General features: G+C 43.8%; 1 non-coding gene across 1 annotated transcript; it reads left to right on the forward strand.

Moving 5' to 3' along the window:
- Positions 1-18,855: 18,855 nt before the first annotated feature.
- On the forward strand, positions 18,856-18,960 carry LOC116104247. The gene has a single exon (XR_004123768.1). It is a non-coding gene; the product is annotated as a U6 spliceosomal RNA (small nuclear RNA).
- Positions 18,961-19,573: the final 613 nt, after the last annotated feature.

Genomic DNA, 19,573 nt, shown 5'->3' on the forward strand with positions numbered 1-19,573 from the left:
AAATTGTACTACAGAGATATAGTAATAAAAAGAGCAAAACCCAAAAATAACAGACACGTTGATCAATAGAATAGTACTAAGACCCAGACATAAGTCCACATACCTATGGGCACCTGATTTTTTTTTTTAATAAAAAAATCAGAAAGACAAAAAAAATAAAAAATCAGCATCTTCAACAAGTGGTGTTACTCAAACTGGATGGCTGCATGTAGAAAAATGCAAATAGATTCATACTTATCACCATACAGAAAACTCTACCTCAAATGGATCAGAGACCTCAACATAAGGCCAGTTACTTTGAACCTTATAGAAGAGAAAGTGAAAAATAGTTTTGAACTCATTGGCACAGGAAAAGCCTTTCTGAACAGGACACCAATAACACAGATTCTAAGATCAACAATTAATAAGTGGGACCCCATGAAACTGATAAACTTCTACATAGCAAAGGAACTGTCATTGAGAGAGAGCAGCGGCCTACAGAATGGGTAAAGATTTTTACCAACTACACATCCAATAGAGGGCTAAAAATCTAAAATATAGAAAGAACTAAACAAAAACCAAACAAACAAACAACAAAAACTGGATGTCAAGAAAACAAATAACCCATTTAAAATGGGGTTCACACCTAAATAGAGAATTCCCAATAGAGGAGCCTCAAGTGGCTGAGGTATACTGGAAATATTCAACATCCTTTGTTATCAGAGAAATGCAAATTAAAAGTATTCTGAGATTTTTTATCTTATAGCTGTCAGAAAGTCCAAGATCAATACAATAAATGACAGCTCATGCTAGCAAGGATGTGGAATAAGGAGAAGAACCATCCATTGCCCCGCACACTCTATGCATTGTACAAGTGCAAACTTGTACAACCACTGTGGAAATCAGTGTGGGCATCAGGAAGATGGGAACCAATCTACCCCAAGGTCCAGCTGTATCACCCCTGGGCAGATATCCAAAGGATACTTCATTCTACATATACAGAGACACAGTTCAACCACAGTCATCGCTGCTCTATTCATAATAGTTGTAAATTGGAAATAGTCTAGATATTTGTCAACAGATGAATGGGTAAAGAAAATTTGGTACATATACACAACTGTTAAAGAAAATGAAATTCATATGTAAGTTGGTTTAGCTAGAAAAAAATCATCTTGAGTGAGGTAACTCAGCCCCTAAAAGACAAGTATGGTATATATTCACTTATGCGTGGATTTAGCTTTTAAAATCTTTGATAAGCAGGCTACTATTCATAGATCCACAGAGGTTAGGTATAGAGTAAGGGACTGGTAGAAGGGGTTCTCTTTAGGAAAGGAAAATAGAATAAAAAACTACAGGTGGACGGGGCTGGAGTCCTAGAATGAGAGAACCAAACAGGGAATTGGGGGGAAGAAGGGATAAGAGAGGAAATATGCAGAAGACCATTTGAGGGGTTGTATGGGAACCTTATAGTGTGGCAGCTGCATAAAATGTTTATATATATGAAAGAACTCTAGATGGAAACACCAAGTGACGAGGGAGACAAAGCCTCAGCTAGACACTTCTCATCACCAAATGAAACGCCCTGTTGGCCAAAGGGAGCTCATGGACACGCCCAGACACCCTGGCTATTGCCAAGGCTGTTGGTTGCTCTCCACAAGCTGATGGTAAGGTCCAATGCTGCAGACAATTCTTACATTACTCACTGAATACAGAGAAATCAAGCTGGAGCCTTTCTTGAGCTTTAGCCCTACTGACTGGTATTCATGGAGCTGAAAGGAACTCTGCATGCTGCCAAAGGAGAAAGTTAAACACCACCCCAGCTACAAAACCTCCTGTCTACAATGATGAGCTGCCTGCAAGATGTGCTGGTGCAGTAGAGAACCCCGATTTTCCTAGGAACAGAGTGCTCTTGTTCTGGTACCATGTCTTGTTTCTCTGTTTTCTGTCCAAATTCTGCCAATAGGCAAGAGGTTTTGAGTTTGGAATTCAAAAAGGATACTAAGGCAGGTTGCTCTCTTGGAGTAAGAGATTTATTAGATGAGTTATTGACATAGATAAATAGGCAGACAGCAGTGTTTCGGGGCTCTGAGGAGCATTAAACACAAAAGGACAGACATTTTAGAGTCCAGGAAAACACAGTAGATTGCAAAGTTGCTAGACTTTTGCCCCCAGTTGGTTATTGCTAGGGGTAACCAATGAGTGTTCAAAGACTATTAGGTTATCCATATATATATATGTATATATATATACATATATGTATATATATGTGTGTATATATATGTAAATATATATATATATACATATATATGTGTGTATATATATATATATATATATATATACACACACCATATATTTTTCCTGGATAGCAACTACTAGGGAATCTATGGGGTAAGTAAGGCAAGACTCTAGAGAAACCAAACTACTGTAGTTACTGCAACTGTCACGGTTCACAATGGAGAAGCTTTACAAAGTGGTGGGTCCCTGGCTAACAGTAGGAGTGTCCCAAATGGGAGAGCAGGAGAGAGAGAGGTTTGTGTGTTTATTGCCACAGCTTCTCTGAGACCATCTAGAGGTGGTTGCTTCTCTGCACAGACCATAATTCTGTCTTCATCCAATAACCTTCTCCATTAAACATTAGGCCCCTTTTCACGGGTCTTTGACCCTAAGAGTCCTAAAGGTGTAGGTGGTGTTGGCACATGCCTTTAATCCCAGCACTTGGGAGGCAGAGGCAGGTGGATTTCTGAGTTCAAGGCCAGCCTGGTCTACAGAGTGAGTTCCAGGACAGCCAGGGCTACACAGAGAAACCCTGTCTCCAAAACCAAAACCAATAAAAAGAGCAAACAAACTAAAGGCTCCCTGCTCTGCTCCTTCCTGTACTGGCTTGCTTCAGTCTCCTCTCGGAGCCTCCCACACCCTTAGCCACACCTCTGTATAGGGCCTTTTTATGATGTCCTCTTTCCTTTACCCTCCTTGAGCATGTCACCTGCTTCCTAACTGTGTCTGCTAGTAAGGCTGCCAGGGGCTTCATACTCCTCATCTCCCACCCTCAGTGGAGCCCCCAGCAACTCCAGAACTGAAAGGACAATGGCAAAGGCGGTCTCCAGGCACTTCCTGCATCTGGTCACAGACACAGTAGAGGGGTCTTCTACAGAAAGCAGAGATATGACAGGCCCAGCTGCTGGAGGGACTGGGAGAGGGAGGAAGGGAAGGAGCAGCGGGAGGAAGAGAGATGCCTCAGCCCCTCTTTCTTCCCATGATCTAGTGATATAATGAGAAATGCGTGTTTGGTCTGTTTGGTTTTGAGGCAAGGTCTCACTGTGTATCTCTGGCTAGCCTAGAACTCAGAGATGTTTGAGCCTCTGACCCCCAAGTACTGGAAGTAAAAGTATTGTGCCACTATGCCAGGCACATGTCTAATCTTCTAAAAAATATTTATTTCACTTTTTTTTTTTTTGGTGTTACTAGAGCCTGAGGCCTTGTACATGCTAGCCAAGAAAACTACCACTGGGCTACAGCTCAGACCCAAATTAGGAATGCCCCCAGTTCCTGGCCCACAGATACTAAATCCTTGGAATTTCCTTAGTGCTGGGTTGAAAGGAATGCTTTTGTTATTCACAAGTCCCTTTTAACTGTACCCCAGTTTATGCTAATGAGATGGCTCTTGGTGGGCCCTTAGAGAACTTCAGAATGGGGGCTGGGAACCTCCCATTTGGTGGAGGTTCGAACTTTAAATCCCATTCCTAGAACTCCAAGGAAAAGTCAAAAGGCTAGAGACTAAATTCAGTTGCCAGTGGCTGGTGGCTTTTTCAGACCTGTGCTAGGGCCTCAATAAAATCCCTCCACATGAGCTTGGGAGAGCTTCCTGTCAGGTGAGCATTCGAAGGTTCCAAAAGGGAACCTTTTCCCAAAAGTGCATAAAGAGACACTCATGTTCCCAGCCCTGTTCCCCATACCTGACTCTATATGTGTCCTCCACTCAACCATTCCTGAATTGTATGTTTTATAATAAACCAACAGTGGTTTTAAAAAGTGACTTTCTTAGTTCCATGGAGGGGTTGCAATTGTAGGAAACCTCAGTTTAGAGCCAGCAAGATGGGACGTTAGGTGAAGAACCCAGTGTGGAAAGAGACAGGCAACTCCCACAAGTGACCCACATAAACACTGTGGCACGTGCATGTGTGCACACACAAATAAATAAGTGTAATTTTTCAAAAAAGCTAAACCTTTCAATTTGTCGTTGGGAGGTGAGAAGTACAAGATGCCCAGGGTTGTAAATCAGGCACACTGCAGCCAGACAGCCTGTCTTTGAGCAACTCAGTTTATGTCATTACCTGCTGCTACAATGTGTGGTGCAGCAACAAGCGCCCCCTTAAAAGATCCCAGCCACTCCAAGTCACTCACTCTGTATTGTTCATTCTCTCCATCTTCCTGTCTCTCTGTCTGTCTGTCTCTATTTCTCACGCTCCCACTCTGAGATGGCCTTTTGCCCTTCCTCCCTCCCCCAATAGACCTCTTGAGCTAGATCTTTTCATGGCAAAATCTTAGTGGTACACCTTGGTCCCCCAGCCCATCAAGGGAATTTTTTCATCGCTTTATCCTAACACCCAAGGCTTGTGATGGATATCTGACACAGGGACAATATTGGGGCACTGAACTCCTTATTCTGTGGGTCTGCACTAATTGTGGGATGAAAATGTCGGAAGTATATTGAATGAGCACCTTGGATCATGGGTAAACATGAATGTATCTAGTGTCACACATTTTGAGTGCAGAAATAGCTCATTCCTACCATCCAGTCTCAGGCCCATGATTATTTGAATCTATCTGAATCTAGCCAGAGCCAACTCAATGGAAGATGATAACTTCAGAAAACATCAGGGCTACCTAACATTGGGAGTTGGGGTATGATTCTGAACACAACTATGCCAGGACTTGTTCTGTAAGGGAACTGTGTACGTGTAAAATGACAAACCTCAATGCTCAGCAAAAGACAAACCCAAGTGTGGGATGGGCTTCTCAAGGGAAGCTGGGATTCAGTGGGGTTTTTGTTTGTTTGTTTGTTTGTTTTTCGAGACAGGGTTTCTCTGTATAGCCCTGGCTGTCCTGGAACTCACTCTGTAGACCAGGCTGGCCTACGAACTCAGAAATCCACCTGCCTCTGCCTCCCAAGTGCTGGGATTAAAGGCATGCGCCACCACCGCCCAGCATGGAACTCAGTGTTTTAGCACTAACCTTACACACCTTACACACACTAACCTTACACACCTTAGTGACTCTCAGGTTACCTCTCAGACGGTTGCCAAGACATCTCCTGTTTTCTTTTTGATTACTAAGACTGCAGGGTGGCTCCAGGGGTGGCTTAGATGGGATTAATATCTGATAAGGTAAAGCCAGGAGCAGCTAGGATTGCAGAAAGGGTTTAAGGAATGCCTTTTACTGTGAAGGGCATTTCTAGTGAGGTTCCTGGGAAATTAAAGGGTAACAGCTGGAAAGGAAGGGAAGGCCTTAAGCAAATGTTAATTGCTTAGAGATCTTGATTCTCACTTTAGAGAAGCTTCGGCCAGGCTTCCATAGTAATTGGCTGGAGATGTAGTTCAGTTACAGAATTCACCTAGCATGCTAGACCCTACGTTCTATCCGTGTGCACAGGCATGCATGCATACACACACACACACACACACACACACACACACACACACACACACACAGGATGCCAGGCACTGTGGGGACTAAGCATATACAATATGGCTATTTGCCTGGAGCAAAATGTAGAACCACTGTACTGCCCATAATTCAGCCCGGTGAAGATTTCCCTTTACCAGGGTCCTGCAGGGCTGTCCCAGGAAGGGGTTATAATGCTTCACCTGTCCATTTCTGTGTGCTGCCTGCATAGCACACAGGACCAGCAGTTGACCGTGCCTTAATCTTTTCTTGTTTTTTGGTTTTGTTGTTGTTGTTGTGTTTTTGTTTTTTGGTTTTTTGTTTGTTTGTTTGTTTGGTTTTTTGACAGGGTTTCTCTGTGTAGCCCTGGCTATCCTGGAACTCACTCTGTAGACCAGGCTGGCCTCAAACTCAGAAATCTGCCTGTCTCTGCCTTCTAAAAGCATGTGCCACTACTGCCCAGCATGCCCTAGTTTTTTCTTCCTCAGACAACTGCACACAGGCTACGTACAAACCCAACATTTCTGTGTGCAGGGATTTGAATGTGCATGAGTTTGGTGGGTGTTCTGGACTCAAACCCTTGAAGATTCAGAGTGGCAAGTGCACTTACTTTGCTTGTAATCTTTGAAATCTCTGCTTTGCTCATCCTTTGATCATAGGGCACCCCCATAAGGCATAGATGGATATTTGGACAAAGGTATTATAACAAGAGTAGAAATCATAGGCACTTGTACAACCTCTTACTTGTGACCTCAGAATCTGCTTGGGTCTGATCATGTACATACCACTTCCATTTGATAATGAATTGCTGCTGTGTACATTCTATTTTATGGCTTGGTGGGTCAGCTCATGATGGCCAACTCACGTTGCATGATAACTTGGCTGCCCATAGTCAAATGTTAGATTTCTGCTAAGGTCCAGTAGCAAGCCAATAGTTGTCTTTCAAAGGGAGAATAGTTTTCTTCAGGTGACAGTAAGACTTTGCTTCAAAATTTCAAAGCCCTATGGGACTGGTGAGATGGTTCATTGGTTAAGACCACTGACTGCTCTTCCAAAGGTCCTGAGTTCAATTCCCAGCAACCACAGGTCACAACCATCTATAATGGGATCTGATGCCCTCTTCTGGTGTGTCTGAAGAGAGTGACAGTGTATTCATATAAATAAAAAAAATAATTCTTTTTTTCTTTTATTTTTTTTGGTTTTTCAAGACAGGGTTTCTGTGTGTAGCCCTGGCTGTCCTGGAACTCACTCAGTAGACCAGGCTGGCCTCGAACTCAGAGAACCACCTGCCTCTGCCTCCCAAGCGCTGGGATTAAAGGCGTGCACCACCACCGCCCGGCAAAAAAAATAATTCTTAAAGAAAAAAATTTCAAAGGCCTCCACTATGATTCACCTATGGGGCCTTGACATTCCTAGCTGCCACTGTCACTTCGAGTACCATTGGGTCTGCTGGATAATATGGTCCAAGTAGCAGGCCAGCTTGTACAGCATGGGTCTATTAAGGAGCCTTCTATTGTTCCAGACTAGGGTAGTTTGAATGATAACGACAGCCCCCTCTCCCCCCCCCACCCCGTATGCTCATATGGTTGAATGCTTGGTCCCCAGTTGGTGGACTGTTCAGAAAGGATTAGGAGGTGTGCCCTTGTTGGAGGTATATCAGTGAGGGTGGGCTTTGAGGTTTCAATAGCCCATGCCAGGACCAGTCTTAACTCTCTCTGCTTCCTGCTTGTGGGTCAGATGTAAACTCTTAGCTACTGCCAGGCGGCGGTGGCGCACTCCTTTAATCTCAACACTTGGGAGGCAGAGGCAGGCAAATTTCTGAGTTCGAGTTCGAGGCCAGTCTGGTCTACAGAGTGAGTTCCAGGACAGCCAAGGCTACACAGAGAAACCCTGTCTCAAAAAAAAAAAAAAAAAAAAAAAAAAAAAAGCTCTTAGCTACTGCTTCAGCTTCATGTCTGCCGGCTGCCACACTCCCTAACATGATGGTCACCGTCTAACACTCTGCAACTGTAAGCAAGCCCCCAGCTAAATGCTTTATTTTATAAGTTGCTTTGGGTATGATATTTCTTCACAGAAGTAAAAAAGTTACTATAATACAAACCCCACTCTAAGCTAGGAACTTTCCAAGTAATTTGGTATACAGACCAGAGTACCAAATTCAAGTGAGGAGTGTGCTGCACACCCCCCCTCCCGCTGCAAAATCCATACAGGCTCATTAAGTAAGAGCCAGGTGCAACAACTACTTACTATCAACAACACAAAAAGACCTTATAGGGCTGGGGGATGTTGCTCAGTTGGTAGAGTGATTGCCTAGCATGCACAAAGCCCCGGGTAGACTCTCAGCGCCACTTAACAAACCAGGCATGTGATGCACACCTGGGCTCTAAGCATTTTGGAGCAGAAGAATCAGAAGCAGAAGGTCATTCTTGGCAACTCCTGATTTTAAGTCAGTGTAGGCTACGTGAAACTCCCTCTCTGTCTCTCTCTGCTTCTGTCTCTGTCTCCCCTGCTCCCTTTCTACACACACACACACACACACACACACACACACACACACACACACACACACACACCACATGAATAATTGTAAATTGATTATACAGGAGATCACATATTGAGCTAGGAGGTAGTGTGCACGCCTTTAATCCCAGCACTTGGGAGGTAGAGGCAGGTGTATATCTGTGAGTTTGAGACCGACCTGGTCTACAGAGTGAGTTCTAAAACAGCCAGGGCTACACAGAGAAACCCTGTCTCAAAACAAACAAACAAACAAACAACCCAAACCAGATCAAACAAAAAAGATTATATTTTGGATATTTTGTTACATAAAGTACACTATTCAAATTAATTTCACCTGTTTTTCTTTGTACCGCTGGCTATAAGAGTCTACGTCTCAATTAATGGTAAGCAAGCATTCTACCACTGAGCCTCAGTTTACTTTCCTATGTGTAACTAGATGGTTTAAAATTGCATATGTAGTAGGAGAGCTGAAGGGATGGCTTAACAGTTCAGAGCCCTTCCAGCAGTTCTGAGTTCAGTTCCCAGCACTCACGTAGTCTGTAACTGGAGTCCCATGGAATCCACTGCCCTCCTCTGCTGCGCAGACATATATGCAGAAGAAACACCCATATACATAAAGTACTTAAATAAATCTTTTTTAAAAAAATTATGTATGTGGCTCAAGTTTCTTGTGCATGAAGCTGAACTGGTGAAGGATTGGATCGTATCCTGGCGGGAAGGGTGCCCTAGATGAAGCAATGTGTAGGCTCACTGCCCAGACAGACAGACACAAAGCCTGCCAGGGACTGGCAGACAGACAGATACAAGGTCTGCGGGGGACTGGCAACCTTTTCTGAGAATTACCTCCTCAGTCTTATCTTCCCTCTCAAGGCCCACTTCATTCTTGCCTGGAGATTATCTTGACTTCATAAACTGAAACAATTCCCTATTTTCTGACCTTACAGAATTATCTTAGACACTCTGGCACTCAAAAATATACTGAGTCGTTGTTGTTGTTTTAAGACAGTCTTGTCAAGTAGCCCAGGTTAGGTTCAATGTTGTGGCAGTCGAGTCTGCCTCAGCTTCCCAAGTGCTGGGAGTGTAGGAGCCAGGTTCATACTGTCTTCTAAAACATTTTTAGAATGTTTGTTTTGTTTTTTCAAGATAGGGTTTCTCTGTGTAGCCCTGGCTGTCCTGGAACTCATTCTGTAGACCAGGCTGGCCTTGAACTCACAAATCCTCCTGCCTCTGCCTCCCAAGTGCTGGGATTAAAGGCATGTGCCACCACCGCCCGGCTTGTTTTGACTTCTTGAGGAAACCTACAACCATTCCTGCTTCCTATTAATCTACACCACAGAAGACATTAAGAATTAGTCACATAGCCGGGCAGTGGTGGAGCACACCTATAATACCAGCACTTGGGAGGCAGAAGCAGGTGGATTTCTGTATTTGAGGCCAGCCTGGTCTACAGAGTGCGTTTCAGGACAGCCAGGGCTATACTGAGAAATCCTGTCTCAAAAAACAAAACAAAACAAAACAAATCAGTCACAGTATATTTTTTCCCACTACTGAAAGCCTTATAATCTCTTTTCATGCAGTACTTGGGTCAACCCCTACCTATTGATCAAAGCTGTCAAGACAGAGAAAGCCTTCTTGCCATTCCCTACAAGCAAAGCAGCAGGAGCTGAAGAAAGGGCTCAGTGGTTATGAGCACAACCACGTAGGATCTGAGTTTGGACCCGGGTACTCTTGAAATAAACTGGGAATGATTTTATCTATATCTGTAACCACACTGCTTGGGGAGTTGAGACAGGAGGATCACTGGGGCTTGCTGACTGCCATACTACTTAAAAATTGCAAGTCCAGGGAGCACCTGTGGTTCAGAGGACTAAGGGAAGAATGGTGGAGGGCACTAGTGCCCTCCTCTGGCATCCCCATGCATACAGGTTACGAACAACACACATACGTGTGCAAATACTACACCCATAGATAAATGGGCATGCATGTACTACATTCATAGACAACATACATATGTATTCATATGCTACATCCAGACAACACTTGTGTATATATACTACAGCCAGACAACATGTGTATACATATACTACACTCATAAATAATGCACACATATATGCTTGCATGTACTATACTTATAGATAACACATAGATGAGTTAATATATTACACTCACAGATTACACATACACACACACACCCATACACACATACTTCAAAATAAAACAAAAACCACAGAATAAATAAGATAAAGTCCAGTAGTTAAAGGATACAAGTTGATACTTTTCTTCTTGCGTAACAATCATAAAATAATGATAATAAATGGTGATGTATGAATAGCATGTCAAATGTTATTGTTGCCTGATAGCAAACCCAAGGCCATTCTTATGTTTCTTAGAAAGCCAGAAATATTGGAGAATGTGCATCTTTTGATGTGGTGGAAATGTTCTTTAGCATAGGGGAAGATTTAGGGGTGGCCCCTCTGCTAAATGATGGAAATGTTCTTTGGCATAGGGGAAGACTTAGGGGTGGCCCCCTGCTGAAAGGCAGGGAAGGGGCACCTTCACATAATCTCCCTGCAGCCCAGGGCATGACTGCTCCATGAAGGAGGGGGCACCTTCTGATAATCTCCCTGCAGCTGAGGATATAACTGCTCCATGAACCCAAGATGTTTTGGAAGTAATTCAAGGCTACTGAGAGCTGTGCGTGCAAGGATCAAAGAAACAGACCTCATGCACCTGGGCATGGGGGGAAAAATATTTACTGTAAGATAATGAAGAAATGGGCATGCTTTACCATGAGAAAGTGCTAAGAGATTGTGCTACATGATTGTTGTTAAATTCTATTTTTAGTCTTACTGTGTTTTACTATAAAAGATTTCTCGCATTAAAGTTTATTGCCATTGCCAGCAGAGTGGTGGTCTTCTCGTTCTCATTCAGTCGCCCTCTCTACTTCAGCCTTACCCTTGTCGGCTGGCTCCGACATTTTGAATTTGTTTTGTTTATCAGTTTCCATAACTTTTCTTTCTTAGAATGTAGAAAGCAAAAGGTGATATCATCATATGCTAGGGCATGATTCCCAAAGAGGAGCTTAAAGGAGCCCCTGCGCTGTGAAGTGTGGATGAATACCCAGTGAAAAACAGGCTCTTCAGTCAAGGAAGCGAAAAGCATGGGGTTGGTATTGCTCCCCATTAGTCTCCCAAGAGGAGCTTATGTAAACCTTTTCCTGGAGTCTCTGTCTGTTCATTCCAGCAGAGACAGCCATGACAGAAGAGAGTCTATGAAAATCCAGCTCATGAGGATTCGTTGGGGTTACATATGGGAAGATAAGGAACATGGAAGACTGTGCATAGTGGCAACTGTGTCACCAGAAAGGTCGTCCAACATGGCAAACACAGCATAAAACTGCATCATGGAGTCTCCTGCACAATTTACAGCCATCTCTCCCAAAGGGTTTGCTCTTCCCTAGGATTGTCCGTTACCCATATAACTTCAAGGATGAGGCCTTTTGAGTCTTGTAATTTTCATGAACTTCTAGAGTCTTGCAAGTTTCTTCTGAGTTTCATGAGGCCCTTGAGATACCCTGTTCTTCCAGAAGGGGATGTTTCAATATAGAGACACATGGGGACCTAACAGGCCTCCCAACTCTTTGACTCAGGAGTCCTATTTTCATATATGGGACTACATTCCAAAGAATGGAATTCAGCCGGGCGGTGGTGGTACACGCCTTTAATCCCAGCACTTGGGAGGCAGAGGCAGGTGGATTTCTGAGTTCGAGGCAAACCTGGTCTACAGAGTGAGTTCCAGGACAGCCAGGGCTATACAGAGAAACCCTGTCTCAAAAAACCAAAAAGAAAAAAAAAAAAGATGTAAAAAAGAATGGAATTCAGAGAAAACACTCTTACAGAGATGGATGTTGTTCTGAATAGAAAGGGAGGGACGCTTATGATAAGAACTAGACAGTCTTACCTTTATTTTCCGATTTATTTCTTCAAACCCTGGTGCCTATTATCTGATGAGAGTAAGTGATGGATAGATCACTATGTCATTTATCTGGAGCTGGAATATTAGGAACCTATGTTCTTTATTAAACCACTTGAGTTTCCCGATGAGGAAACTCATGTTCAGGGAAATAAAGTGCCCTGCCCAAGGTTTCTGAGAGCGCCAGAGCCTGATAAATCAGAAAGCTGAAAAGAAAAAGGATGGTCGAAACAGAATATAAATATGCATGCCTGCGTGGGTGCATGCGTGTGCAGAGGCCAGAAGGACACTGGGTAGTCTTTATCACTCTCTACCTCATTCTTTAAGACAGGGTCTCTCATTGAACTTGATGCTAGGCTGGGACAGTAAGCCCTCAGTTATCCTTCTGTCTCTAATTCCAGAAGCCCTGGGGTCATAGGTATACTAAGGCCAAATCCAGCTTTGTTTGTCTTCTGGGTATTTAAATTTAGATACTCTCTCTTAGGTAGCAATTGCTCTTACCTGCTGAGCTACCTCCTTAGACCCCTGGAATTCTTTGTACTAAAGAGGGCATTACTCAGAGAGCTTCCTTGGCCTGGAGCTTTGTGTGGGTCCCCTCTCCCCCATTTCTCCTTTTTTCACCCCAGACAAATGTTTACTACTGAACTATTATATATCCCTAGCCTGTCATATTCTTCTGAGATTCATGTCTTCACAATGTGGACCTTCTGACAAGTAAAAGTGGCTTGGGACTGGCTTCTCAACGGAGCATCCTTTGAAGAATTTGACAACTTCTTCAAGTTGGAGTTGTTTATATAAGAATGTGGCTTGAAAACAAAAAATATGAGAGTTGTTTGCCTAAAGTTTGCATGCTTATTTATTTATTGTTTACATTTGTGTTTGAGTGTGAGTGTGCATGTGTAGAGATCAGAGGACAACTTGCAGGAGTCAGTTCTCTCCTTCAAACTCTGTAGTTTGAACAGGCATTTCCTGTCACCGCCTTACTGACCAGTGGAAATAAGGAGGCAACTACGAGCTCTTCTTCAAGCAGTTTATTTAGGAACCTTGTATTACAAAATCATTCATTTATCTTTTCTTCTTTCTTAGCTAGCTTCTCTATTACCCTTCTATTACTATTACTATTACTATTACTATTACTATTACTATTACTATTACTATTACTATTACTTTCTAGCCCCAGCCCTCACGGGTTAAATACTTTCCCTGGTCCCAATCAGCATCGGCTACGTAGCAAAGCATAATAGGCTGCGGGAAATCATGCCAGCTTGCATCACAAACTGGAGGCACTCAGCTTTTCCCAATAAGGGCTTGTTTATCAATGCTCTCCACTCTGGCCAGAGACCAGGTGTTCAATATATATAGGATAGCAGCTGCGGCTCCCCACAGTTCCCCCTTTTTGTTTTAAACGCAACAGGCAAGAGTAGAGGTCTGATCTCCAGTAACCATGATAAGGACATTGCAATGGCATTACAACCTGATAGTAATATCTCTTGGCAAAATATCAAACCTGTCTTCGAGAACTGTGTAAAAAATTGAAGGGAAGAGAAAGAGTTATGTGGGCATACAGTTTGAGCAGTCATCATCTACAATGGCAGAGAAGGCACAACAGAGTTCACACTGTGGAGAATGTGTCTGGGACTCCTCAGAGCGCCACAGAGCAGTAAGCAGAGTCAGAGAGAGGAAGAACTTGGCTTAGAAACAGGCTTGACGGGGCTGATGAGATGGCTCAGAGGGTAAGAGCACCAATTGCTCTTCTGAAGGTCATGCGTTCAAATCCCAGCAACCACATGGTGGCTCACAACCACCTGTAATGATATCTGATGCTCTCTTCTGGTGCTGTCTGAAGACAGCTACAGTGTACTTATAATAAATACATAATACATAAATCTTTAAAAAAAAAGAAAAGAAAAGAAAAGAAAAGAAAAAGAAACATGCTTGGCTATGACCGATAAGGCCAGACTCTATTGAGCCACTTCTTATAGCCACTGTCCACATTGTAAGTAAGGTTCACCGATCTTTCTGAAGGTGCCACCACCACGAGGAGACCAAGTGTTCAAGCAAATGTCTGTGGGGATGTTTCATCACCCCTACTGTGGGAAGGTATAGTATAGAAGTTATAGAAGTTAGGTCCTCCTCAGACACCACATCTGTTGGTGTCTTGACGCTGGGCTTTCTATCTAGATGGTAGAATTCTGAGAAGTGAATTGCTGTTTGTAAGCCTCCAGTCTATCCCAGCCTATGACATCATGCTGTAGTAGCCCACACAAAGACAAACACCTACTGGTACATATGTTTCTCTGTTCCTTTGTCTATTTGTTTCCTGAGTCAGAGTCTGGGCTACTTTTGTTTGTTTGTTTGTTTTTAAACAGAATTTCACTATGTAGCCTGGCTGAAACTAATGTAGAGTAGGCTAGCTTCAAGTTCACAGAAATACTCCTGCTTCTATCTCCCAAGCCCTTGACTTGGGCCATGACTTGGGCCTTGTTTGATCTACAGCACTTGACAGACAGGGAGCTCATCTTACAGTAGGCTTGATGGGGAGGTGCCATTGCCCATTACTGCACTGATAAAAGCACCAGGACCCAGAGTGATCTGCCTAAGGGAACCTGCCTTTCCTTAGGCTTTTCTGGAAGTCTGATTGTTCCGTTAGTTATTACTTATGGTGGCATATCTCAGGTCTCTCACTCTCATTTATTTAACTATCAACTCAGAATGGATACCCAACTTCTTACTGACAGAGTATATGTAACCGGCACGCTACACCACCACAGCCGTGTAGTGCGTTCACAGAGTGGGTAGAACTGGATTCTGAAAGAGCCTTGGGATCTCCTTATTGGTCATTACAGGTGAGCTGTGCCCTCAGAAGTGTTTTCTCTGGATTCCAAATTCTGCAGAAAAAAAGTGGGGCATCAGGTCCCCACTTGTAAAAGCTGGGAAGTCCCAAATCAAACTCTAGAAATCTATCCCCCTCCCTCTCTTGAAATATGCAACAATGGATCCACAATCTCAGAGGCTAAGAAGGGGAGAAGGATGAGGGGAGGGCTTCTCTTAGCCAAACAGACTCCTGGGAGATTCACTGTAAGCCTTTGACAAATTTTGACTCTCCAGTGGTAAATTCCTTTATGTTGTGTATTTCCTCACTTATTTATCTGACAGGCGGTCATGTGTCTAGGAAATGAAACTGTGTAAGATCCAAGTAAACAGGGACATCTCAGAAAAACACCGGGAGTCCAGGAATTTCCTTAATAAGATAAGCTCAGGAAATTTAGGAAGGTAGTGGAACTCTATGGAAGGGAAAGGCTAATTAACATTCCTCAGATCACAGGGTGAGAAACTACCTGTGATCACTTTGCCCACTTTCAGACAAGGGAAGTCCTTACCACCTCATTTCCCTAAAGACCAATCAGTTTAAAAAGTCACACTGTTCTACCAATCACATTGTGTCTAGTGGCTGCTGCCCTGAAAATGTATAAAAGCTCACTGAACAAACTATTTGGGGCCTCCTCCTTTCCTGAGGGTCAGGGATGGCCTCAGTGCACTGAAATAAACATCCTCTTGTTCTTTGCATCGATCAGGCTCCATGTGATTCACTCAGGGGGTCTCCCGTAAGCCAAGGCTCGTCAGGGTCTTACAATTGCTCTGTAGCTGAGGACCTTGAACTTTTGATCCTCCAGCCTCGGTCTACCTTCTGAGTACTGTGATTGCAGGTGTGGATCATCACACCCAGTTTAAGCTTTATTTTTGAGATAGATCTTTGTTATTCCGCACTGGCTGGACTCAAACTCACAACCTGCTTGCACCTGGGAGGGAGGGTTACAGATGTCACACCCCGTGGCATTCCTTATTTTAGATCTGAGAAAATTGAGACCTGAGGCAGTAAACGGACTCCCTCTGTGTGACCCAACTCTAACCACTTTCTACCCCACTGACCAGTATACAAACCCCTCCCCCTCGACTGCACACTCCCACACAGGGACAGAAGTAAATGCAGGCTTAAAGAACCCATGACACATGAGCCACTTAACCACTTTAAAACTGGGCATGGTGGCACATGCCTGGAAGTGGAGGATATAGGAAGAAGTTCAAGATTATTCTTGGCTAAAAATAAATTTGAGGCCAGCCTGAGTGACGTGCGACCCTGTCTCAAAGCGAAAATAAGACACAACCAACCAATCACCACCACCACCAAAAAAACCTAATCATGTTTTTAAAAACAAGGATTCCCCTTCCTCCGTCACTTTCAAGCAAAGGGCAAAAAAAAGTAAATGAAGCATATGGACCAGATTAACACAAAAGGTTCTCGTCTGTTAGAAACTTCCGGAACAATGAGGTTTCTGCCGCTCTTGCTCACAAATTTTGCCCATTCTGCTCTGGTGGCGCTTTCTGCCAGTTTATTTCTGCCAGTTTAAGGAAATCCTTTGTCCAGATGCAACTTTGTTCCAATTCTGAGTCAGCCTTGGTTTCACTTTCAAATCACTTCATAGCAGTCTAGTAAAACGTTGAGTAAGAAGGGAAAGCTGGAGGGTGAGGCGGGGCGGGGTGGGGCGGGGCAAGTGAGCAATAGCTTGTTCAGAGGATGCCACAGGGGAGTAACAGGCAGTAATTAATAACATGGCGGCCAGAGTCACAGCCCTGGTGTTAATTAAAGAGCTTCCTCCTTGCTGGCTTATTCTCTAGGGCCCCCCCTTGGAGGCGCTCATGGACTTTAATGCTTCTGTCTGAGGTTGTTCACATTCATTGGTGGGGACAGGAAGGCCAGGTCCTCAGAGAATCAGAAAATAACTACACACACCCAACAATAACCATCCCTGAGCAGCTGGACTGGCTTCAGGAAGGTACACTGACCTGTACTTCAGAAAGTTTCAGACACATCTCAGATTGAGTTTTTATAACTCAAAACCTGGCTTTTGTGAGGAGAGTGGGGTCTGGAGGGGACAGCTTCAAGATTAACACATACGGTAAAAGCCAACTGGCATAGGACCACAAACCTTTCTATGAATATTACTGACCATTTTCCCCTTAGGTACTTGGGACTTCAGCGGGTACCCCCTAGGATTGAACCATACCTAAAACATTCACATATTTTAGAGTCAGGAGGGTCTCCCAGATTAAAGCATAGTCTGTGTGAGCCTTGGGGCCGCGCCTGGGATTCTGAATTTCTCCGGAGCTCTCAGGTGATGCTGATGCTCAGGGCTGTGAGTAGACTTGCAGGAATTAGGCAGTCCAGATACCTGCGTCTTGGCTTTGGGTTACTTAGCGTTGTCCAGGGCTTCCAAGATGTAGGGTCTGGTGTGCATTAGCCTGAAGCAGTAGCTCCTTAGTGTCAGAGGGACTGACTAGGCATGCGGCTCAGTTGGCAGAGTGCCTGCTTCACATACAAGAAACCCTGGGCTCTATCCTTAACACTACGTAAACACAAGGCATGGTGTTGAACTCGCAATTCCAGTACGTGGGACATAGAGGCAGAAGATGAAGATCATCTTCAACTACATAGGAAATTTGAGACCAGCCTAAGTTACGTGTGACTTTACCTCAAACAGTCAAGTAGATCAGTTTTAAAATGTTAAAAACTGGCAGCTAGCAGGCTGGAGAGGTGGTTCAGCAGAGCACTGACTGCCCTTCTAGAAATCCTGAGTTCACTTCCCCGGACTGTCACAGGGTGGCTCATAGCTATCTGTAATGGGATCCAGTGCCCTCCTCTGGTGTGTTTGAAGACAGCAACAGTGTACTCACATACATAAAATAAATAAATAAATAAATCTTAAAAAAAAAAAAAATAGCAGCTAGCCCTGCCCTTCTGAGCTGACTTAGAAGGTCTAACATGGCCTGAGGGTCTTCATTTCTAACAGTACCTCTGAAGCTGCCAGTCCAGGGGTCACACAGTGAAGTGCATCACCAAGAGGGGACCACTAAGTGGCACTGCCATCATCAATGGCAACCAGCCAGTAGCCTCTATGAGATTTGCTAACTCTGATTTATCTATTCCGTGTGCCTTGGTTCAGGACAATGTTGCTCCTATAGAACAGAGAGCAGCTGCCTTATCCCCAGATAGCAGAAAATAGGATTCTGGGACTCAGAGAACGAGGGTCCCTCCTACCAAATCAGGACTATGATGGAATACCCCACCTTTGGAAAAGACAGCTCAGCTACCTACTGTGTAAGCAGAGGGTGGAGGAAGTGAGCCACAACCAACCCAAGGGACATGAAATGTCCAAAGGAAGAGTTCTCTTTTGGGGACCAGTATGCTCTATGTCAGTCTGCTGAAAACTTAGAGGTTTTCTGGAGTTATTTCTCAAGTTTTCGTGTTCCTCACAACAGTTAAAAAGAGGAGGAGGAAGATGATGAAGAAGGAGGGGAAGAAGAAGAAGAAGAGACAAAAGAAGAAGCAGAAGAGGAAATGGAAGAGGAGGAGACAATAAAGCTGAGAAGAGGAGGGAGGGAGGAGATGGGGAAGACAGATGTGGTGGTGTGTTCTTATAGCACCATCTATTCTGGAGGCTGAGGAAGCTAGAGCCTTTGAGCTCAGGAGTCTGAGGCCAGCCTGGGCAACAGTGACCACTCTTGTGTTAAAAGAAAGAGGAAGTGAGAGAGGGCAAGGGGGAAGGAGAAGAAAAAGAAAGAAAGCATTATGCTTCATATCGACTAAGCCTGAAGATGGTACAGAGATGAGGACCAGCAGCCTATAAAAATATCACTTGTATAAAATTCTCTAAAAATGCATGTGCTTCTGGTTTTGGCAGCTTGCATCTAAAATTGGAACAATTAAAGAGATTAGTATGGTCCCTGGGTGAGGATGACATAGAGATTCTTGAAGAGGTCCACATTTTAAAATCGTATCCTTCTTTTTAAAAAAAAACATTCATTTTTATCTCTCCCTGAGACATTTCCTTTGCTTGTTTATTTTTTTTTTCAGGGAAATTTTTCTGGCCATTACTCTGGTTAATCCTCAACTGAGAACAGTTCTAAGGCTGTGGGAAGACACTTGCTGTTTGTTAAGGACCTGCTATTCTCCAGGCATCCCAGAGACTTCTTCTCATTCTTTACCTCATACATTGTTCTATAAAGTTGTTGGGCCAATGGGAGCAGAACCGTGTGATATATTTTCTTAGAAAGCTTGCAAATATTTCCTTTTGGTGGGGTGGGATGAGGGTTGTGGCTCAGGGCTTTGTCGCACTGAGCTTATACTGTGCCCCTGAACTATAACCTCCAGCTCCTGTAAACATACTTTAAGCTAAACGATCTGCTCAGGTAAAGCATTGCCAGATAGAAAACAACACGCAAATTCAGCTGTAGGCCTGAGAAGCCATTACATCAGAAACGTGGGCTGTTAAGCCATTGACACTCTCTGGGTATCTCATGCTGGCCATTCAAACTCCTGCAGAGAGCTGGTTATTTAATTACACCACAAACAGAATTTTTTGCAATTTTTTCTAAATGGCTT

This window comes from Mastomys coucha, unplaced genomic scaffold (assembly GCF_008632895.1).
Source record: "Mastomys coucha isolate ucsf_1 unplaced genomic scaffold, UCSF_Mcou_1 pScaffold21, whole genome shotgun sequence".
Taxonomy (NCBI): domain Eukaryota; kingdom Metazoa; phylum Chordata; class Mammalia; order Rodentia; family Muridae; genus Mastomys; species Mastomys coucha.